This window comes from Rutidosis leptorrhynchoides, chromosome 11 (genome assembly GCF_046630445.1).
Source record: "Rutidosis leptorrhynchoides isolate AG116_Rl617_1_P2 chromosome 11, CSIRO_AGI_Rlap_v1, whole genome shotgun sequence".
Taxonomy (NCBI): domain Eukaryota; kingdom Viridiplantae; phylum Streptophyta; class Magnoliopsida; order Asterales; family Asteraceae; genus Rutidosis; species Rutidosis leptorrhynchoides.
In genome coordinates, this window is record NC_092343.1 from 21,053,741 (window position 1) to 21,075,069 (window position 21,329).

Below are 21,329 nucleotides of genomic sequence, written 5' to 3' on the forward strand. Positions count from 1 at the left end.
CCTCCATCTAAATAACTAAACAAAACAATCCGCCGCAGTTTTTGTTTTTTACTCGTATTTCGTTTCATTTTCTTTCTTCTTGTATTCAGCCTACGTAAAAATGCACCATATCATATGTGGCCTAATCCAAATACCTCTGAATATGCATTGAGGCACCCTATGCACACGGCCATATTCTATTGCTTTTATTATCTTTTCAATATTTAATTTTCAATACCACTCTTATTTTATATTATTTCTGATTTTTACACAATAATAAATCAAATATCCCTTCCAAAATCAAAACCGTCTAATTTTGTAGTCTGTCCTTTTCCGTATTTTTTCCAATATGTTTACTCTTACTTTCCTTATTCAATCAAATCTCCTCACAATTTCTTTTTCGTAAACTTCCAATCTATTATCCTTAATTCCACCAATTTAATTGAATAATCGGTGTGGGGCTGAGCCGCCTAGCTTGACTAGGTTCAAAACCCCGAAAAAAGAGAATATAGTCAAAAATCTTATTTGCGGCGTTGATGAAGATTGTTATCGTCGACAAAGTTCCTTGCCCAAGTCCTGCTCAATCCTTAGGCAAAGTAAACGCCACGACGTAGAAAAAAAAAGACGTTACGGAAAAGGAAACGCAGTCAAGCAATGCAACCAATCAACGATTATCAATCAATTCGATGCAACAAATTAGAAAGAAAATTATGTTTTTTATTTATTTGTTTTTTGCTTTGTGTTTCTTTCCAGTCCGAACTTTCGCGAGTTCGCCGTTCGGACTGCGGGGGAGTGTTAGACTAGATATAAGCCCGGCCCATTTGTGGGTGTAGGGTTTTGCTAGAGTTGCTAGGGTTCGTACTCTATAAATAGTGTATGCTATTATGAATAATATGGACGGGGTTCTATTCTCAACATTAAAATTTAAGTTGAAGAACAGAATTTTAAAGTAAAAAATGGTAACCAGAGCTCTTATTATGAGTTTATATATAAGAGCATTTATAAAACCTTGTATAGGTAAAACTATGATAACTTACTTGTAAATCCAATGCCTTCTTAAGTTGTTCTAAGACTACTCCTGCTATTGGTCTTGTCTCCTCTAAACAATCGTGTGAAATGCAGCAAGTGCTTTCGGCGTAAGCTCTGTTTTTATTTGTGGGGTGAAGTGGCAAGACATGCAGTGTACATATCAAACTGATTAAGTACAACAGGATTGAAGAGTACGACTCCATACAAAGCGTGCAAGTGTAGGAAACCAACACTTGAACACGTTAAAGCGTCCATCAATCAAACAAATTAACAAAAATGAGCGATAAAAGTACTCAGATGGGTCACTTGGGCAGAGCCAATGATAGAAAAATGGTGTGCAGGAAATGGAGTCTCAAAGTGGTCAAAATGATGTGCGAGACACACTGTCACCAATTGCAGTTTCATCATCGAGAGGATCAAGCTCTCAGGTAACTCACGAAACTGTAGGATTAATGTGCAAGGTACAACATATAACTATATGACCAACTTCATTTGAGCCTTCAGGGTCACACACATATACACCGAGACGTCAAATAAAATATATATATGATGTATATATATTACTCAAGTAACAAAATAGTAAATCGAAATTAATTCATTTACTATTCATATGAATAGTAAATGAAACGAAATTAATTAATTTACTATTCACATGAAAACGACATGATAGAAATTATTAATTATAAGTTACATAACATACCCCTAAAGTATTTGAGAAATACGACTTTTTAAAACCAAATCAAACGAAATATGATATTACAGACAAAGAAATCGAAAACAATATATTCTTTTGATTTGCTTTTTGCTACCAAACAAACAGAGTATATCATATATTCATATACATATATGATCGTTGGGTTATGAGATCAGTAAGAGAGAAGTGAGAAAAAAATAACATATTTGTTTTGCTTTCCTTTGATAAATCTCAACATACAGAGTATTATCGATTAATGTATTAATATAATTGGATTATATTAATATGATATTTGAGTTTGGACTAGCATTCATTGACGGTCGTTTGAAGTGTAGTGTGGACTATCCAAAGAGACGGTCATACTTTTGATCGTAAGTTTCTCTCCGTCTCATCAATTTCTCCAAGAAAGGTATATCGTTAACTCCTCTTTTGTTTTATATTCATGACAATTATTATGGTGTAATTGGATCATTGGGATAAATTAATCGTGCGCATGTTTCATTAAATATATGAATATATAATCTTGTAAATGTTTTTATGAAATAATAAAAGATTATTATTTTAACTATCCGCTGCGTTAATCTGAAATTGGTAAAAGTACACACGGTTTTCCAACAGTAGTATCCGAGCTGCTTTTACACCATCTTAATTGTCACGTGATTTTCTTTAGATTTAGCTTTGTGGTGAATTGACAAAAGTCAAAACCTTTATGGTTTTGAAAGTCAACTTTGTTGATTACCTCATGACGCACGCATAAGATCTGGAAAAAAAATCACTGTTATAAATTTTGAAATTTTTTTTATGGCTTGAATAATTGTTGTTTATTTGATTCCACCGCTGTACATATGCATTGTAACCATGGACAAGACATAAGTAGGTTTTAAGTTATTAAAATTGTGATTGCACACATAGCCCATAATGCCCCAACCTATGTATGATTGTTGTGATTGTTGATTACGACAATATTATGTTGATTATTTGATTTATTAGAAAGGCCATTTTGAAGCCAAAGTTGTATTATATTTATTTTTCATTTTCATAGTATTGTATTTATGTTTATTCTAAATTGTCAAAATATTAGATTAGTTGTATTTTTCAATTTTAAATGAATGTAATAAGATGAAGATTAAAGATAAAGATGCAACGTGGAGTTTGACTTAGAAGATGGCGAACAGGTCAATTTGACAACGATGACGTTTGTCAAGTTTTCACTTGATTCTTGAATTAAGTGGGAGCAACGGTATTACCCTTAGTTTGACCTCTTGATCTCATGTCAGCTCATTGGATCAAATATAGGATTTTTGGGCTATGCTATGTGTGTGTGATGCATGGTATGATTGTGTTTTATTTTATGCATTTATATATAATATAATTGTTGATTATAATATATGCTAAATGTTTTTGAAATGAAACATTAAATAAAACCGGTAACGAGTTTCAAATATTAAAATTGTTGATTTTAAAAAGTTAAACTCTAACGAGTTTAAAGTTAAATAATTTTGAGACTTAAATTACATATGTTTTTTTTATGGAAACATTAAATAAAACTCTAAACGAGTTTCAAAGATTAAAATTGATGATTTTAAAATAAGTTAAACTCTAACGAGTTTAATGTTAAATGATTTTGAAAGTCAAATAATATATATGGACTACATCTTTTAAAACTGTTTTAAAACGATACACGTTTGTGTATTTGTTATTTTTATATCCTATAAATTAAATAAAAAATTAGATCACAAACATAATCGACATATACAATTGGTTAAAATGTTTTTTAACTAATAGTGTAGCGAATCTTGTGTGCATGCATTATTCGTTAACACAAACATTTTCAAAATACCCGTCAAATTTAAGTCATGTCATCCAATGAGCTTACAAACACTTCTCGTTATTTTTCTGATCTAGAGAGACTAGGCTGAATTATAGCCACGAGGTGGATTTTTCGATCTAGTGAGACTAGCGTGAATTTCCACTGTTTCCAAATTAGACGACTTAATCGTATTTACGGTGAGACCTGAGTTCGAGGCAATGATGGGACAAACATGTCATTAGATAATAGTTGTTTGTTGGACTACATATATCTCTAGGTCCCATAAAGATCTAAGAGTTGTACTTGTAATGCAATTGGTACCCGCTACCTACTAATAGACTTCATAACTGCTAGCTGATCAACAGATGTGGCTATGGAACCTCTATGTGGATCTTAGGCTTTCGTAAATTAATTGTTTTTTAAAAAATATTATAAAAACTTGGGTAGTTAATTTATTAAAGCTCAATATCGAAAATACTAAATTGAATCTTATATCTGTTGTAGATGTCAAATAAGCAAAACGTAAACCAAAACACACTTCCTTCTTTGTTGGAGAAGGATAAACTCAATGTTCAAACTTCCTAGACTGGCACTACAACCTGAGAATTGTTCTCAAGCATAATTGGAAGTTGAATAAAGTTTAGAACCCATATCCTTTCTTCCTGTTGTGGCAGTTGCTGCTGCTCAACATAATGATTATCGAATGTTGTTCAATGATCAGGAAGAAATAGGATTGAAGGGTGAAAAAGAATAAGCCGAATACTTTGTGGAAGGAAAATGACAAATCATTTGCTAGGAAAAATATTCCACCTTCCAAGAAGGAAAGCTCAACAAAAGACGCCGAATGTTTCCATTGTGGAAAGGTTGGCAATTGGAGAAGGAAGTTGTCCTATCTTCCAATCTGAGCTGAGAAAAGGCAACGCTGGTTAGACTAGCAAATCATGTATATATAGTTATATACTTCTTCTAGTGATTCCTAGATCTTTGTTAACTGGTTGTGGCCTTCACACCTGTAACAATATGAAGGGAATGAGAAGAAGTAATAGACTGAAGAAAGACACACTGGATTTGCAAGTAGGCAAAGGAGATCAAGCTTTTGTTCAAGCTATTGGTACCTCTGAACTTACTTCTCTAAGTGGTCTTATTGTTTTGTTGGAACAATAGCATTATGCTCTCAATACTGCGAGCGACATAGTTTGAAAGATGTTAGTATTGAACTTGCATTTACACATTTAGGTATTTCAGTTTCTAAGCATAATATATTTATCTTAATACCTATCCACGTGATGGTATTTTTGAAATTGATATGCATAGTGTAATTTCAAATGAGAATTCTGTGTATACCTACATCGCCAAAGTCTTCAAGCAAGACTTGAATAAGACCTATCTATGACATTGTCATATTGGTCATATAAACAAACAATGCATTTCAAAACTCCAATCTAATGGACTTTTGGAATTAATTGACTCTGAGTCATTTGATGTATGTGAGTCATGTTTATGTGAAAAGATGAAAAATGCTTCTTTCTCCGATTTAGGTAAAAGAGCTAAAGATCTTTTAGGACTAATACATATTATTGTATGTAGCCCTTTAAGAACAATGTATAGATTTAGTTAATTTTACTTCATTACATTTACTGATGAGTACAATAGCTATGATTATGTTCACTTGCTGAAACATAAACATAAAGCTATTTTAACATTCAAAAGTATTGCAAAATGAAGTAGATAATCAGCTTGGAAAGACCATTAAAGCACTTCGCTTTGATGGAGTAAGTAAGTTTATGAGTCAAGAGTTTTTTGGACCACCTAAAGAATTGTGAGATTGTCTCATAGTTCACTCTACCTTACACATCACAACACAATGGTGTGTCTGAGTAAGAGGAATCGAACTTCACTTGATATAGTTTGATTTATAATGAGTCTGATTTCTCTACTACCGTCTTTTAGGGATATGCATGAGAGTCTGCTGCAGGTATACTCAATGTGATTCCAACTATGAAGGTAGAAAAGACACCATATGAGTTATGGCATGGGAAGAATCCCAAGTTGTCTTATCTGAAAGTCTGGGGTTGTAAAGCGTACGTAAAGCATGACACTTCAAACAAATTAGAATCCAGAACTATCTAATGTTACTTTGTATGATACATAAAGGAAACAATGGGTTACTACTTTTACTACCAAGCTGAAGACAACGTGTTTTCTGCTCGGTCTGCTGAATTCCTGGAAAGAGATCTTCTCTTACAAGAAGTCAGTGGGAGTAAAGTAGATCTTGAAGAAATTCAAGTACTTTAAAGTAACATACCTTCAGTAAGCACTAACAATCCGCAAGTTCATATTGAACGCACTGTTGGTGAGCCAGAACGTGTTACACCTGCACTTTATAGATCCAGTAGAAATCATTGGCTTATGAAGTTTAATTATCTGATTAATTCTTATAAACCTCAACTAAGGGATTATGATAAACCCTCTAGATACGGTGAAGCCATGTCAGATCCAGAATCTAACAAATGGCGAGATGCTATGAAGGCAGAGATGCAGTCCATGAAAGATAATCAAGTATGGGACTTGATTAATCTTCCACCCAATTTCAAAACAGTGGGGAGTAAATGGGTCTTTAAAAGGAAGGATGACATGGACAGTAATGTAAACACTTTTAAGGCTCGGTTGGTGGCAAAAGGTTATACTCAAACTCATGGAATTGATTATGAGAAAACTTTTTCATCAGTCGCGAGCATTAAATCAATTAGGATACTTATTGCCATAGCTACTTTTCGTGATTATGAAATATGGCAAATGGATGTCAAAACCGCTTTCCTAAATGGCGACCTAAGCGAAGACGTATATATGGTTCAGCCGGAAGGGTTTATGAATCCTAAGCATCCTAATAAAGTGTGCATGCTTCTAAAATCTAATTATGGATAAAAGCAAGCATCCAGGAGCTAGAATCTTAAGTTTAATGAGAAAATCAAATTGTTTAATTTTTCTCAAAACCAAGATAAGATCTGAGTTTACATTAGAGCTAGTGGGAGCAGAGTAGTCTTCTTGATCTTATATGTTGATGACATATTACTTATTAGAAATAATATTCCAACTTGCAAGATGTCAAGTCTTGGCTTGGAAAATGTATCTCCATAAAGGATCTTGATGAAGCTACTTATATTATTAGAATGAGGATCTATACAATAGATCCAATTGGCTTATTGGTTTGAATCAAAGTACATACATTATCTTGCAGAGATTTAGCATGCAAAACTCCAAGCATGGAGCTTTGCCAATGCAAAAGGGCATAACCGTGAGAAAGTCTCAAAAGTCCTATCACAACATATGAGGTGAGACAAATGAAATGTATCACATATACTTCGGCTATATGATCCATTATGTATGCCATGATATGTACTATACTTGATGTTTTATTAGTTTTGAGTTTGACGAGTCATTGTCAACATAATCCAGGTGAAGTATATTGGATTGTTGTTAAGAATATTCTTTAGTATTTGCAGAGTACTAATGATATGTTCTTGGTTTATGGTGGTTTGGAAGAAGAGTTAGGTATTAAGTTTTATACTGATTCTAGTTTCTAAACTGATCAAGTTGATTCTCGATCCAGTCACATTATTTCTTTATCATGATGGGCAAGACAGTTGATTGGAAGAGCTCTAGGCAGAGCACTATTGAACAATCTACAAAAAAGCAGAATACATTGTTGACTGAGAAGTTGCTCAGAAAGCTGTCTGGATAAGGAAGTTTGTTGTTATACTCAGAGTAGTACACAATATTTAATCTTCTATAATATGTAGTGTGATAGTTCGAGTGTTAATATACTTTTAAAAGAATCACATGTATATAAAAGTATCTGGCACATTCTTCAAAAATTTGACTACATTCATTAAGTCATTAAGAGGAATGATATTAGTATTCTTACAGGTTCATACAAATGATAATGTGGCACCCGTTCATGAACCCCATAATGCACAACAAGCATGATGATCATTCTAGTAATACTGGACTTCGTTATGCTATTGATCTTTTTCATTTGTAATTTAGTATTTGGATATTTTTGGAACATTAAGCAGTTTTATATTAATGAATTGATATATAGTTGGCATGATCATTTTCATTTATTTCACTGTATTCTATATTAGCATGTTTAATCCATGAATAAATGTTGATTATTCAAAATCTCCATAATCGGTGATGTTATGGGAATAACATGAATTAAGATTAAAGTGAAATTTTGGTTATATTCATTGATGATGAATAGTTAACTTGTTGAGACCAAAATTCATATGTATTCATTGATGATGAATATTGGAATGACCCAAGCATGAGATGTCACTACATGGATCGTAGTCAGTAGTAAATCTTTTATTGATTATGTTTTTGTGTCCTTAGACTTGAGATGCACGCCCGTCTTGATGAGTGTAGCATTGTATTTTGATATGGTTAAACGATGTCCTGAATAAGGCTGTTATAAAGGCCATTATTGGGTATAATGTAAAGCTCGTGATAGACACGTGTATGCAATATAGGATTTGTTCCTCTAAAATGTTTGGAGTTAGATACTTTTTGAGCTTCTCGATGAATGAATAAGATATTTGTGTGGCCGCACCCAGATGTAATTAAGATGATACTTGATGTGCGAAACGTGGTATATGAATTGTTATATGAAATAGTATGGAAAAATACCGATTAAAGATTGTTACACACTAACGGGCAGTGTACCCGATCGTGTAGTAGTATAAATAATGGTTTAGTTCCGTGTATCGTTCCAAGGACAGTTGTATTAGTCAAACTAGAATTAGAAACTATATTATGATTATTAAGTAAATTAAACTTAAAGGTACAAGATATTATGTTTTTGTGGCTATTTAACGATTTAGCCAAATCAGAGAAGATTAAAAGTAAAAATAATATTTTTGGGCTTTTAAGTTTATACAATGAAAACAAGTGCAAAGAAAGAAAATAAGATAGTTTGATTAAGCTCAAAGATACGAAATGTTCATCTAGATATTTTACTCTCGGTATTGGATGTAAGTTATATTGTTAAGACCCGATTGAATGAATATGTGTGTAAGTTACCTAATAGATTTACCAAGAGTTCTCTTTAGTAAACACGCAAACTCGATTACAAGATCAAGGGTTCCCTTTTCTCTATAGTTCTCGTGTTTGTAACCAAATAACTATGATATATATGCTAATCACCAAAATCGACTTGCCAAGAGTTCTCTTTAGCAAGTACTCAAACTAGAATTACTAAGTGGAGGGTTCCCTATCACCTAGACCTTTTCATTTGTGACTAGTTGATTAGCTAGATCAAAGATTTGAATACTAATTGTCTTTTGTGTTCTCTCTACACAATTCATCCCTATATCGTCTAATCATTTTGATCTAATTTACCCCCTTGGTCCGGTTTAGTAAACAATCAATCTAAGACAAGTTGATTGTAAATCAATATGATACATCAATAAGAGTTCTCTTTATCAACAACATATCAATTAACTAGATACAAATGATTTAACATCAATAAGCATGGTTCTTTAATTCAAGCTTTAATCTATCACACATAATACATTCAATCTATAAGATTACATCCAATACCTCAGTTATTATTCTAGACAAACATTATAGAGTTTGGTCAACAATCATATTAACAAACAAAATAACAATTAATTGATAAGTAGAATTCATTGTGAAGAATAAGAAATCAACCTAATAGAGAATGAATCTTGGATGGAGAAGGATTGGTTTCTTGATTTTTGGATGTTAGATCACTTGCAAGAGCTTGGAGTTCTCCAATTTTGCTCCTAAAATCGTCTTCTAACTCATCTGGTTCGTATCAGATCGTATCCCTCTCAACTATTTGGTTTTAAAGCAGTTAAAGTTGGTCAAAAAGCAAAAGTAGGCTGAAACCTACTTCTGGACGGCGTCCAGATTTCTGGACGGCATCCAGTTGTAAAGGCCTGGACGGCATCCAGATTTCTGGACGGCATCCAGTTGTGAAGGGCTGGACGGCGTCCAGATTTCTGGACAGCGTCCCGTTGTGCTGAATTTTACTGTCTCGTTTTTTCCAAATCTCCCTTCATTTGGACGACGTCCCAATCATTATATCTGCAGCCTCGTTTTATCATTTTAGAGTGCTAAATTGACCATAACTTATATCGGGATCAACTATGATGAAATCACAACTTATAGAACGGTCATAATTCACCAAAACTCTTTATAAACCACTTTTCGATACACTTTACATACCTTTGTGTATTACTTGTAGAAACCGCCTTAACTATCCTTGATTCGAGAATATTTCACATGATATTGCGAGAGATATATATATGATGTATTTGAGCAAAATCAAAACAACCTACACTTAAACCTTGCTTGTCCTCAAGCAATTCATTCTTACAAAGCAGAAAACTATCAAACACACGTACACAATATAGAGTACACACATCACACAAGTCACACGAAACACATGAAACACACACGTTTATTTGAAACGCAAACTCACGCTATATGAAACACACGCTTTAAGTATAACACACCTTTATTGTAATCACACTCACGCTATATACACAATGAGAACACACGCACACATTTTTGAGAGATTAGAGCCAAGTATCCAAAAAATTTGGTCCTAGGGAAATCAGGACCTCAATGAAAAATGTTTTATGGTTTTGAAAATATCATGCTAGTTTTAACACTAGGCACATTTTCCGATTTAGTCGGATTTTCTGAATTTTGTAAAAAAATGAGTGCGGGTTTCCCGCTATTGGTCAAGCCAATCCCTCCCACAGTACCTAACATCGCTAGATATTGGTAAGAAAATAATGTGTTTAGGAGGATACACATTACGTTCGGATATCATTGATAATCATGAGGTAATCATCTAATCCGTTAAGTCAACCATAAAGATTGAGGTTCATCAGGCTTAAAAGCTGATATCTTACATTTCTGGAGGTTATCCACTAGGAATCTGATCATTCACTGACATTTTGTGTATCATGGTGCGCTTCCCATTTGGCCAGCAAATCTCCCTCATTGAGATAAGCTTTGACTACCAGTTTCCCTGTTTAACGTTGAGGCCTGGTAGATTTCCAGTCGATTTTAGCAATGACTTTTCGAGATTTTTCGTCACCCTACAACTGGTCTGGACTACAACTTCTGAAACAAATCAGCAAGTGTGTCGTTCGAAAGACTTTACTTCCTAGAGGATGGAATGGATACATCCTATGGGTAATAATAAAGTGGTCGGACGCAACTTTGTCCTTGTTAGGAGAAACAATGAGGATCGTTCTATTTTAGTTTTCGATCTGGCGCGAGGTCCGGTTTTCGACCACGCTATGCAATCACCGCTCTCTCACGGTTTACACTCGTTTTGGTACAAGTGACCTACAAGTTAGCTTTACTAAACTAATAGGATTTTCATTCAAATAATTGAATGATAGTACAACTTCAAAGACTATTAATAATTTAAAACATAACTCAACATTTCTTTTCTAGTTTTAGCACACAATGTATGTAAAATGATTTTTGGACAATTTTTTCGTTTCTAAGGCTACCTGAAAATTTTAAAATTTTGATCATAAACGCCTTAATTTTTGTAAAACGAATTCCCGATAAATTTCTATCTCTCACCCCACACTTGAGATCATGCAAGGCCCTCATTGCATGAAATCAGAAAAATGATTAAATTTAGAGGGCAAAGTGATGGGGTGATTGTAGAAATTTTCGAATTTTTAACCTGTAAATCGTGGAATCATGTAGACGAATGCCGCTGAACTTACTGCTAGCATAAGAGCATCGTCCATTCCTCGATTATCAACATACATACATCATAATATCAAATGTTGCTGAACTTAATGCTAGTCTTTGAAGTTCAACCACGCTGCACAAATTAACAAACCACACAAATAATAATAAAAATAACGGTGTTTTTACAATCACAGCCATTATCAAACCACACACTTAGTTTAAAAATACAAACCAATATTGTTTTAATACACACCATAACAAATAAATAGATTGTTTGAAAATGTAACAAAAGGATCATAGGCTCGCAGGCCTTCAGTTATCGTAAGGCCAAAAGTAGTTTTCTGAGCCATCTCTTCTTTGGCATCCCTGCCGGTATTCCTGCTCAAATCGGTTCCTGGCATCCTGCATCGCATGGTTAGTATTATAAATTGGGTAAGGCGGAGGTGGGTTTTGAGGATCAGTGTAATATTGGGGTGTCAGACGTGTTGTTTCATAGTACTGATCGGGGTTGGAATAAAATAACTCGGTGTTATGGTTATTCCAATCAATACCATAACTGTTCCATCCCTGATTATGCACTTGAGCAATCTAGCGTTGCTCCATTTCTTGTTGACTCAACCTCATATTATTTACACTATCAACCAAATTATCCCATCCAGATTGGGACGGATACCAATGACCTTGATCTTGAACATTTGTCTGGGCTTCCATTTCCATTTCCGCTTCATCTTCCTCTTGTTGTTCCTGTTGAACATTCGCTCCACTACCACTCGCGCCACTTGCCACAAAAGGTACCAAACGCCTATTTCCGTCGTACATCAAAATATCAGCGTTAACATAAGAAACCCTTTTCAAGGGTTTCATTGCATGGTCACATTCTATCAGGCGATTAAGATCAATATTAAAGTGACGAGCAATCCGCGTAATGTAGTGGCCCCCTAGAAGCGGTTTATATCTTCGTGCATCCGTAGCGATACCCAGCAAATAGTTCCCAATTAACCCCGGTATATCGGTGTGACAACCCCGTTTTATTTGATCCATTATCCATAGATCCAGAGATTTTACCTTTTCATGTCCTTAGACTCTCGCATTAAAAGTACATGCGATAAGTCGATGGAGAAGCTTATCGTCAGGGGTTGCTATTTCGGTATACCTGTGTATGCTTGATTTGAACGGGCTAGATGCATTTGGCCCCCTAATCCTTCTCCAAAAGGATTGTTCATTAAAACCCACTCTCCCATGATACTCCGAGCTTATCAAATATTGCCTTAATTGTGCGTCAGTAAGCTCGTTAAAAATACCCAAAACTTTACATAACCCAAAACTACTCAAACTTCTTTCATCACCCCCTAGTCGAAATCTAAAGAAAGCATCCGATAGTGGATCGCGAACATTATTGAATCGGAAAGTTGAGTAAAATTCTTTACATAGCACGGGAAACACTTGATCATGTAGACTGAAAATGTGTTCCCATGCGTAGGTCAATATGTTATTATATGGTATAGCTAACAAACGAGTGACATGGGTGTGCATACCCGCCTCAATCAAAGGAGCCCAGTCCAAATACCATGTAGTATTAATTGGCCTACGGGTAATTCGAGCAAAAGTTTCCCCGTAATCATCATTGTCCCGAAAATGTTCTAACCATACTATTAGATTATTTTGAGCATCTTCTTCTTCGCCGGATGATGTTGATGAATGTTGTTGAACCGGTGGTGGTGGTGGAACGTTTCTTGATGTTCTGCCTCTTTTCGGTTGTCCACCTCTGCTAGATTGTCCCTGCAAAACATAATAACACCAAACCAAAGAACATAGAAACCGTTGTGTTAATGTTAGCTAAAAACATAATCGAGTAGCAAGGGGAATTAGTCATTCCATTCAAAGTTCATAAGCATTGTGATTCATATAAGTAAAAGCGTATGTTTAGAATAATTGATCACAGTCAACCAAAGTCAACATAAACTAGCAAATACACTCTCACAAAAATGTGGATCACAAAATTCACAATTAGGCATTAACTTAGGACTCAAATATGTTGCGTTCATAGGTCATGACCTCTAAACTTGCATTCTAATGATATTCATTAAAATCATAGCACAAGTTATAACAATTTAGCTCAAAATGACCATTATAATGCCTCTACATTATAGCATTCCATACCATCAATCCACTTCAATAGGCTTAAATAAATGAAAATCAAGCATACATCTTTCATAAGATCATTACAATTCAAAGCATGCTAAAAATTCAAGAACATTCAATTTATGTCCCGGCCAAATTAACATCTACATCATCAATAACAATTAACCACTTCACAAGCTTCATAAACAACACAAACAAACTCAATATCTTGAATTAATTACCTTAATTTTGGATTTCATCACTACAAACCCTAGAATCATGAACATACCCATCAAACATATAATTATTGCAAAATCAAGACATAATGGGTAATTAAACAACTAAGGCATGTTAATCTAAACAAGAATCATGCAAATCAAACACCCCACACATATCTTTCACCAAATTATACATATAGACATACAAATTAAGTATTTAAGAAAGAAAAGTATGAAAAGAGATTAGCAATACCCTAGAAAACATGATTCAAGCTTGGATTTGAAGGAAGAATTCACGAATTTGAAGTAAGAAATTAGGGTTTTTGAGAGTTGGTTCGTTTGTGGGATAAGAAATAAGAAAGAAGTGTGTTTTGGGTTGAAAATTGGGTTAGTATGAATATAAAACGCGTTTTTTTTCTGGGTCAGGCTTCTGGCTTCTGGACGGCGTCCAGTATTGAAGATCCGGACGGCGTCCAGAAATCTGGACGGCGTCCAGTAAAGAAAGATGGGACGGTGTCCAGAAATCTGGACGGCGTCCAATTACACTAAATTCTACTGACCTCATTTTGAGAAAACTCTTTGAAATTGGATGGCGTCCAAGGAATTTTGGATGGCGTCCCACTGGTCTGGTTTGTGACGATCGCTCCAAATCAATATGGACGAACACGTCATTCATCGATTTCATTGCGAGGTATTTGACCTCTATATGATAAGTTTTGTAAACATTGCATTTTTTTGAAAAGGCACACCATAAATGAATATTTAAATCAAATGTTTTCAACATCTGATGATATCTACATATAGACAATCACCGTAAATAATAGTTTGCAATAGTACTTCCGTTGACAATGCAGTCAAAATAAGATACATGGTGATGATTTGGTGAATGCAACGTTACTTGAAAAATATGCCATGTAAGACTCCATGCACATAGCTTGTCTAACATATAAGCAAAAAGCGGAAGACTTCTAGGGAACCTGAGAATAAACATGCTAACAAGTGTCAACACAAAGGTTGGTGAGTTCATAAATTTAATGTTTTGCATAATCTATACATAAAGGTGGATCACAATATTTCAGTTGTTTCATCCGAAACGTTTATCAAAATATTCTACAAGATTGAGCACCCTGGTAACTAAGCTTTAACGTTTATCTAATAAGTACCCCTGTTTTAACATACATGCAACCAACATGTACAATACACGCAATCCAACGTGTACTAAACTCAAATAGCATACGTCTGTTTTAATAGTTCAGGCTAGGGTTTCTATACCTGGAACAGACGGGGATGTCAAGCCCTATGGATCCATATATAACTACTCGCGCCCACCAGTTCTTATAACCGGCAGTTACTAGTTACCAAAGCTAAGGGATTTTCGGTTCAAACTCGGTGTAGAATTTAGTAAGTACTTGTATCCATTAAAAATAAAGTGCATATATTCTCAGCCCAAAAATATAGATTGCAAAAGCAATTAAAAAGGGAGCAAATGAAACTCACCTTAGCAGCATATAAAGTCGTTCACCAAAATGTGACCGAAACTCGGATTACCAAATAACTGTAGATCTCAACCTAGAGAACATATGTTGGTCAATAAATGTCTATTAAGCTAGGTCAGGTCATAGTGTATAACAATCCTAATGCTTGAGATCGACATACAAAAGTTATCCAAAGTTGTTTCAAAAAGTCAATTTTGACAATAGTTCAACAAAACGAGACGTGCTTTATATAAGAATTCATTCACTTGGCTGGTAATATTTAAAAATCCATTTTATCAATCTCGTAAACAAGTTGTTTAAATCTTAATTGCAGATTCAAAAGCAATTTCAATTAACGTCAATCATAATTCAGTTGATCATATCTTTTAATCCGTTCATCGAAACTATTAGATATCTAAATGAAAAGTTATTGATTTTTCGTTAGCTTTCCAAAAACATGTATATCATATACCTTTTACCAGTAATATATGTATTTAATTCGTGATTCATTATAAACTGTTTAACGACGAAATTTAGTATACAAGCATGCATAAACATATATACTCGAGCACTAGACATGGATACACAATTAATATATAAAAGATAAGATATGAATGCTCACGTATCAATATTGTGATTCAATATTGCAGGATAGTACGTAGACACAACGGAGATGATAAACACTAGGTTTGACTTGCGAATAGTACCTATGAATATTACCCATAACCTTCATAGCTATAACCCAAAGTTTCCTTAGCTCTATCCCGCTTGAAAAACCCATTTTGAAAGTGACACGCTCATAACCTCGTCGTAATATTTTATGTAATAATATTACTAAAAATAATACTAATAATAATAATAATAATAAGATTAATAATAATATTAATCTTAATAATAATAATAATAATAATAATAATAATAATAATAATAATATAAATATAATACGGAGCAAGAGTAGATTGATGAAATATATATTGAATTCGATCACCAGGCTTCGCATTTTATAGTACCTGACTTGTCCCAGCCCACCATGCGATCGCATGGTTTTTGGGCATCAAGGCCATGCGATCGCATGACCCTCTGATCCAGCTCACATTTGTTTAACTTTTAGTTTGTCGACATATTTTTATATAATATATATAATATATTTAATTTAAATAATTAATTATATATTATATTAAATTCACGTGCATAGTTGACTTGTAATTTTTGTTCCGATAAGTCGTACGTCATCACTCGACTCATGTCCCGATTCCGGTTTATCGAACGCATTTTCGTACGCTTAGAAAACTTGCATTTTACGTTTCGTGTCACGTACCTTTGTCAAAATATAGCCTTAAATTATCCCTAAACTATACCACTCAAAGTATATCTTAAACTTTCGAGTGTTTTGGTCATTTACTTCTATAAATCATTGTCTCGCTATTTGTTTATATATATATATATATATATATATATATATATATATATAATAACAACTCGTTTTATGACCAGTTTAATATTATATTTTATATATTTTCAATATTAATATATACATTTTAAAATACATATCACAAGTTATTCATATATCTTATTCCAACAGTTAATATTCCTTATTATTGTATGTCTCCAAATTACGTTATTTAAACAAACACTTTACCATTTATTTCGAATATCGTTAAAAATGAACGATTTCCCAAATCAACGTGGACCTCACAACAGAGACTCGTAATAATATCATAATCTTTAAGGGACTCAATAAATATCTTTTAATTCAATCGTTTGGCATAATCTTTTAACTCCGTAGTTAAATATATCAATCAGATAATCAAACCAATAAGGTTAATGCACAGTATCATTTTCATAACACTTTGTTACGTTTTCAAGTTATAGTATATATATGTATCTATTTACATATATTTGTTCGCGAATCATTGAGAACAATCGAAGGGTATTTGAATAGTTCAAGAATTTTAGAATTCAACTTCATAGACTTTGCTTATCATTTCGGAAATGTTAAAGATTAAGTTTAAATTTGGTCAGAAATTTCTGGGTCATCACAGTACCTCCCCGTTAAAGAAATTTCATCTCGAAATTTGAGTGAGGTCGTCATGGCTAACAATAAAAATGTTTTCATGACGAATATGTGTTGATAAATAGAATTTTTATCACCGTTGAATAATATGGATAAAAAAAATCCAATTACTCGAAGCGTATGAGGGAAGTTATCGTAATAGAGTGAAATGGAGAATAGAGATGCGTCTTATCTCTTGACGTAGTAACGATGGATTTCTGGAATTTAAGGAATAGAAAATCTTCATTATCTAAATAAGATTTGATTCTTCAGAATTTGCGGAAATTAGGATTTTCTTTGATTAAATGCGTAATCTGCCTCGATTGCTATGTCTGATATTTCGCTATAAATTGACCTCTTCCGTTTCATTTATTTTCACCACTCCTATAATCTTCTTCCTTATTTAATACTTCTTAATAGATTGTGAAAATCCTTCATCCAGTTCTGATTCTTGATATACTCCTAACTTTCATATCTATCATTCTTCTTTTTTATCTGCCGCCGGAGGAATCTATTCACTTTTACTATACTCTTGGCTTTATAGTGTTTTTATTTCTCCCGTGTCTTTACGTTGCAATACTTATTGATATACATGGTTTGTAATTTATGTGTTTTTATCGGGCTTTATATTCTCCGTTATATTTCGGAGCTTCATGCTTTCGTTCTCTCTTCCCGCCTTCAAGTCAAGCGAATAATGGTCCAGAATTCGTAGGTATGAATTTCGGAATGAACATAATTAATGTTCTAAGAAAGAAATGGTAATGGCACAATCTGACTTGTCAAATTACCATAATACCTCGAAAAAGACCGAATCATCAAGAAAAATATTTTCTTGATATGTTTAGAGGTTAAATAGAATAAAAGAGTTATGTAACATGGTTCATGATGAGGGTATGATCTGTGAACCTTTATCACGTTCCATTAGAAACACAGTATGACTTACTGTAATATAATCATGTTGATCAAGTGTCATTATATTATACTAACTCATGCTTCAGTTCCCAACACTACTTCAAAAACATTCATTTTTTGAAATTTTTAGAATTTAGAAACTAAAATAGTTTCTTTTATGATGTAACACAGATAGCGCAAAGAGATAAATAATTTCGGATGATAATATTTATGAAGATATCTTCAGAAATATCGAAGATATTTATAATGAAAGATATGATAATATCTTAGAATTTCTAATATCGAAGGATGACGAAGAAGATTTGTTCGTAACGGATTTTGAGTCAGGAGCAAGGTATTCATTAATGACTTCAGCAGATACTGAATCATTTGTATTCTTTGAAGGCAGGTTTAGTCTTTGTGATTTGTCCACAGCCTCCTTCATGGTCTGCTTAATCCGTTTTCAGTTCCAAACCTTCTCTTTTTCTCAGCTTTACCACCATACTATTCTTTATCATCAAACTTTTGACTGTTAAGGTCGTTTACAGTTTTTGCTGCTTCATCAGCATTTTTCCAAAATTCGAAGAACTAGTTTCGCAGTTTGGGTGTTTTTCAGAAACTTCATCTTCGAAGTAAATAAGTCTAGGAGATAGACATTATATGTATATATATAACTGTTGGCGTAGAATTGCTGCGAAATTCGAAATACTGATTGCTAATTCCCGATAGTTGGTATGGCAATTACCGTTACAAGATGTGGATGAGTACATGATAGGGTTTCAATGAACAATTATAATGGTTTTTCAGAGAGACTCACAGATTAATGAATTTGTTGGTACATTTACTGTTAATGTGGTGGAACATGAAAGGTTCCCTAGTAACAAAAACGTATATGCCAAAGTTACAAGTCTGAAAGGTCGTCGTTGACTGGTTGAACGGTTGATAATACTGGATACTTTGAAAAGGAATTGCAAGGTTATTTTCGGTAAAAACAATACTAATGGATCTTGCACAGATTTAAACTCAAAGTATAGCTTTGAAAGATGTAGAGATCTAAGAATGATGTCACCGGTTCAGAGTTATGACTTGGATTCTGATCCGTCAATATCAGAATATATAATTGAATTTGTATGAAAACGATTGTATATCGTTGTGAGCATTGTTAATAATTTTTGAATCAAAGTTGAAGAATGTACAGTGTAACATATTAATTGTGAACTTATATATTTCCCAGGTATTACCTACCCGTTAAAGATTTCACAATTAATACTTTGTACAAAAGAATTTTTATTACCGTCTTTATGAAAATATATGTATGTATATTTTCTTCAGATATAACACAGATTTAATGAGTTAATATCATATTAAGCTCATTTAATTTTTGGCTGGATTAGAAATGAATAATCTCTAAAACATTAAAGATTTCATAATTTTCATGGAGTATTTTACTAATGTAATCAATACTTCGTTATTCAGTTTTATTGATATTTCCTCAGTGAATCATGTTGGTGCTTATGAAACTCTTGCTAACTTCGCAAGGTACAAATGATGGTTTCTGGAAAGTTTCGAGTATATCGAAAATCAAAATGTAAAATCAATTATGTAATTTAATAATACACTTGGTTTATTATGAAATGGAATTCATTAAGCTGAAACAGAGATTGTAGTTAACAATGGTTAAGTTGTTAAGGAAGGATGTACATCATTGCATATTAGTAATATGAACTAACCGAGTAGTACTTACCAGTTAAGATTCACACGTAATAGCTTAGTACGAAAAGATTTATTTTGATTTCAAAATTCATATATATTAAATATACATAAAATTTCTTCAGGGAAAATGAGTTAATACTTCATCGGTTATTGTTGCTGGTATTTCTTGGTAACTACGGTGCGTATGACGTTGATGCTCGTGGAACAGATTGTGAAATTGAGGATTGCGATGCGGTTGTTGTTGGTGGTGGTAATGGTACTGTTGGTGTTGTTGTCGGTGGTACTGTTGATGCCGGTGATGTTGCTGGTGCTTGTAACCTTTGCACCATATTCTCCAAAGCCACTACCCGAGCGCGAAGCTCGTTGACTTCTTCTATTGCACCGGGATGATTGTTGGTTCGGACGAGCGGATGAATAAGATTCAAAATTTGAGATAGTATATTATCGTGATGAGATACTCTGGAAATGAGAGAGAAAATGGTATTACGAACATGTTCGCCGGTAAGTGCTTCAGGTTCTTCGCCAAGAGGGCAATGTGGTGGATGGAAGGGATCGCCTTCTTCTTGTCTCCAATAATTAACTAGGCTACGAACCCATCTCCAATTCATCTAGAATAGATGATGGCTAATTGGTTGATCCATTCCGGTTACACTGTCTTCGGAATTCAGGTGAATATCCATATCGAAATAGCTGTCAGAGTTTTAGGAATTTGAACTAGATACAGGATCCATCTTGTATAATTAGGGAGATGATTTTTGATATGAATTAGATTATTGAATTTAGTTTGGTATTCTTCAATACATAATTTACATATGTATATATAATACCAAATTCCATAAATCACGGAGAAATTTTCGGAAGATGTCAGGAAAAGTTTACAGTAACAGATACGCTAAGATATGAATTTTTATCTATACACTATTTATGCAATAAATGCAGAAAAACATGTCTAGACTTAAGAATGATAAGCATGTAATTTTCGACAAGAAATGATAAGTAAAACTTTTAACATGCAGACACGGTCGAAGTCCAGACTTACTAATGCATCTTAACAACTATCAGTTAGACACACTCATGCAAGACCTGGTTCGCTAGGACCAACGCTCTGATACCAACTGTGACGATCGCTCCAAATCCATATGGACGAACACGTCATTCATCGATTTCATTGCGAGGTATTTGGCCTCTATATGATACGTTTTGTAAACATTGCATTTTTTTTGAAAAGGCACACCATAAATGAATATTTAAATCAAATGTTTTCGACATATGATGATATCTACATATAGACAATCACCGTAAATAATAGTTTGCAATAGTACTTTCGTTGACAATGCAGTCAAAATAAGATACATGGTGATGATTTGGTGAATGCAACGTTTCCTTGAAAAATATGCCATGTAAGACTCCATGCACATAGCTTGTCTAACATATAAGCAAACAGCGGAAGACTTCTAGGGAACCTGAGAATAAACATGCTAACAAGTGTCAACACAAAGGTTGGTGAGTTCATAGTTTTAATGTTTTGCATAATCTGTACATAAAGGTGGATCACAATATTTCAGTTGTTTCAACCGAAACGTTTATCAAAATA